The 4,378-nt window shown below is 46.6% G+C and overlaps 1 pseudogene; it reads right to left on the bottom strand.

Moving 5' to 3' along the window:
• The window catches only part of LOC104291748, a 32,750-nt pseudogene that overhangs the window by 18,894 nt on the left and 9,478 nt on the right, over window positions 1–4,378 (bottom strand).

Here is a 4,378-nt window from a genome sequence, read left to right as displayed (position 1 = left end):
AGGTTCTCAGTGAATTCAGCAAAATTGTAGCAATTTATAAAAGTATATTTCTGCCATGGGAGCTGATAAGTAATTCTTTCATCTAAATGCTTCGTATTATTATCAGGAGGCAGCATCTCTGAATGTCACTCTTTATTTCTTTCACCGAATGCAATCGCAGTACGCTGGCATAGGCCAGACTGTCGCTATAAATAATCCACACTCGTAGGTACAAAAATAACACTTTATCTCAACCCTTTTGAAAGCAGGAGCAGCAATGACAAAAGTCCTCACACGCTCTGAAAGCATTCACAAATCAAAGCAAATAAACTGTTTTTCTAACCAAGGTGTTTGGGAAAAGAACTGCATCGGTAATATCCAATAACAAGCGATGTCAGAGAAAACTGATTTCCTTTGATAACATAGAAACTGTGTTTCTGAGCAGAAGAGAACCAGCAGATGTGTGCATTTTGACATCGTTAAGGCTTTTTTTTTTGGGTGTAATTTAAGCAAACTGGAGTAGTAGAGTTCAAATTTGCTTACTATAAGGTGAATAGTAACTAGAGGCACAGAGAGAGCAGTTGCTGATCTCTACTGCCAAGATGTAAAGATGCATTAAATGAGGTCCCAAGGGGGTCAGACCCGGCGCGGAACCTGTTCAACATCTATCCCAGCAACCGGCGGTTAACGCAGCGTGCTGGCAGATTCGCGAACACCTCCATCGGAGTGGTACGATGAACTGTGATGAGACTCAACATTATTCTGCTACTCCATGAGGGAAAATAAAAGCAAACCAATAGGATGTAGGAGCAGGAGGAGCATCAGGAAAGGCAGGTGACATAACCTTCCTCCTCACTCAGTGCTCACAACGCTTCAGCAAAAATGCCTGCTGGGAGAGAGGCCCCCAGCCATGGTCCCAAAGACTTGCACCTCCAGGTCATAGAATCATAGAATGGTTTAGGTTGGAAGCGACCTTGAAGGCCATCTAGTCCCGACCCCCTGCCCTGGGCAGGGCCACCTCCCACCAGCCCAGGTTGCTCCAAGCCCCGTCCAACCTGGCCTTGAACACCTCCAGGGATGGGGCAGCCACAGCTTCTCGGGGCAACCTGCCCCAGGGGCTCACCACCCGCACAGTCAACAATTTCTTCCTCAGATCTCATCTCAATCTCCCCTCTTCCAGTTTATATCCATTCCCCCTCGTCCCATCACTCCATGCCCTTGGAAAAAGTCCCTCCCCAGCGCTCCTGGAGCCCCTTTGGGGACTGGAAGGAGGTAAGGGAAAGGCAGCACAGACAGAGCCACTGGAAGGTTTTCAGAGATTTCTTTAAAAAAGGGGAATTACATCCTCAGAGCATTTATTTCTGACACACTAATAAGGAAGTCTCAACCATTGCAGGAGGTTGCCCAGAGGGCTCGTGAAGTCTCCATCCTTGGATGTCTTCAAGACCCAACTGGATTAAGTCCTGAGCAACCTGGTTTGGCCTCAGAGCTGACCCTACGTGGAGAAGGAGGCTTGGCCTGAGACCTCCTGAGATCCCTTCCAACCTGGGTCTTCCTATGGGATGGAGCTTGAGACTGCTGTCAGAGAGGTTGATAGCACCCACGTCCCAGAGCATGGCACACCCGCCAGGCTGCGTCCTTCCCAGGTTCTTTGGTGGGGCAGCCCTAGAAGAAGAGGGTCTGGAGGGAAGAACCCTGGATACAGATCCCTGGTCCACAAATCTGCACTTTCCTTTCTGGAGTCGGGCAGTAAAATACTGGATTGTCAATAGATTATCTATAATAGAAAGTCAGTAATAATGGAAATCATTGCTTCGACAGCCTCTGATCACAGCTTATTTAGAAACGTTACCTAACCATCTTTAAAAATAATTAAACATTTCAGATGTGTTTATTGAAACCTTCAGCTGCTTTTACCTCCAGGGCTGACAGACGTGTCAACTTCCCTCTTTATCACTGTCTTTTAAAAAAAAAAAAAAAAAAGTCTTTTTTCTACTTCCACTTTCATTTCAACCACCATTTTTAAGACCTGAATATTTTTTTCAGGGTTTGTGAGATGGACTTGCAAGAGGGGAGGGTTCTCAAGAGAGAATGGAACCCAGGGCGGGATGATCTGCACCTGACAAAGTGCTACCTAACACTCCTCCAGAAACAAAACGGGGTCTTCAGTTGGCAGTGTGAGGCTTAGGCATGGCCATAGGTATAGTGTCCATACCGTGTGATGGTGCTTTGCTCACGGTCACTACACAGAAATCCTCTTTGCTTCCAGACCTTCAGATGCTTTACAGTGTGAACCTCCTGTCACGCTCTCATGAATGCAACGGGAATTTCCCCGATGGTTGCATCACTCCCAACATTTGACATAACCCGTATGTATACACACAAGTGTGCAACGTCGACATGAGTGGATGGGGTGTCCTTACTTCAAGAACACGGATTTTACGACTCCTGTTTGCAAGTTCTCCGTCTTCAGGCAGGTGGTCCTTGTGCTATTCGGGCACTTGGCGTGGCCAACATGAGCCGCCTTCCAGTGCCCTTCTGTAAATGAGGTGTTGAAACGTCGAGGAGTTCTGCACGGCCTCAATTTCGTACCTCAGAGGGATAACACAACTGCTGAGCTGTGCATGGTGCAGTAAAGTATCCTCTTAATCTTCAGATGAGAGGTTACGCTGGTATTCCTTTCCGTTTGACTAATATTATGAAGTGAGTCAGTTCTACAAGAGGAACTTCAAGAGGGATGGAGGTGATGGCTGTGGGTGACCCCCGCTTTAATGCTGTGTTTTGGGAAGTCTGATTTTCCGGAGACTGCTATTCCCACACGGATACGCTTTCCGTCTCATGTTCAGCACTTGCACTGTCGGAAATAAATACATCCCAGATGTGGACTGTGCCTGAAGTGGAAAATTTCTCGAGCGGTGCTTGTCTAGTTTACTGTCTTTAAAGTAAATCTTTGATCTGTCTTGGTGTGTCAAACCTGCTGCCTGCCTACAGGCTGCCAGAAGAACGTAAAGCACATTGCTTTGCCAAAAATTTCGTTTCTACGCTCATATCTGCCTTTAAAACCTGTACTTGAGATGCTGTAAAAAATGTAACGCTAAACAGAAAATCTCAGCTGTGTGTGAAGATTTGGATGTCAGCAGAGGGATGCAGCAGGAAGCATCGCACGCAGAAGTGATGGTACCTGCTTTAAAAAGGGAGAGAAATGCCCAGCCCAGTCAATTTGAGACTGAAACTCCGGTTTTCCCCTGGGAAGAGCCTCGCCTGATCCTGAGGCACGTGCTGAGGGAGAGGATGGATCCCGGGGAGCCTTCCACAAACCCCTCGTAGTAGCAGCTGTCCTGCAAGGTGTAAGCGTGGCTTAAGGCTGTGGGAAAAGCTCTCATGCCCTGGTCAAAAAAAACAAACCTGCATCAGTAGGACACATAAAACCTCCCCAAATCCACCCTTCACCACTTTGGAAGGGGTAGTTCATGTGCAAAAAACAAGTAAAAGGCAAAGGAGGGCAGCAAGGAAAACTCAGGAGCCTGAGAGCTCATCGTTGGATAGTGATGAATTTTTTTTGGGGGGGTGTTCTGTGATTTCTCGATTTTTTCTTTTGAGGGAATGAAAAGATTTTAAAAACTTTAGAAGTTTGAAAGGGCAATCAAGTGTGCTGGTGAATCTGAAATTGTTTTTCCAGTTTTTATCAGTCTCTATACAGTTTCCCTCCTTCTTTTTTTTAAAGAAATGGTGTAAAAATAATGAATTTTTTTAGAAACAGAAAGCCATCCCTTGCTTAGATCCACTGGTGTATTTGGATGAGTCTGCAAGGAGGAGGGGGGTCATTTAGTTCTGCCTGTTGGTGCATCCTTGACAGATGTCTAAACTTACCTGAATATGTGGAAACTCGGTTATCAGGTGTCACTCTGGACTGTACGTGAAAACCGGGATGTCCTTGGCTGTCAAATTTCTGAAAAAAAACAAAGCAGAAATTTTTGGTGCAAGTTAATTAATTCCCCGTAATCGCCCTGTGCAAAAAATAGCAGGGGAAGGAAAACTGGGGAAGAGCCTTACTTTGCCTGTGTCAGATGGACGAGGTGGTGGCTCCCTTCTGCCGTTATTAAATAGGACGTGTCCCCCTGGAACGACCGAGGCACTGATTAATTTCAGAAATTAATCCAACAGCGGAAACACTATTTACTGACTGATTTTGGCTGGGAAGCTGGAGCTCTCTCCTCACCCTGCTCTCCCACCCACGACCGCTGCAGAGCCCATGGTCTAGACCCGTGGTCGAAATAGCATTTCCTACAAAGCAGATGATCTGTGTGAAGGTCCCGTCCTTTGCCACCAGCCGCCTGGGCACTGTTACTTCGGCGTGGACGATTCTTGATGCTTCAGTAAAGCCTGAAAGAGGTTCTGC

This window comes from Charadrius vociferus, unplaced genomic scaffold (assembly GCF_000708025.1).
Source record: "Charadrius vociferus isolate BGI_N301 unplaced genomic scaffold, ASM70802v2 scaffold407, whole genome shotgun sequence".
NCBI classification, from domain to species: domain Eukaryota; kingdom Metazoa; phylum Chordata; class Aves; order Charadriiformes; family Charadriidae; genus Charadrius; species Charadrius vociferus.
Note: the sequence above shows the minus strand (reverse complement) of the source record. Positions and strands in the feature narration are given on the sequence as shown.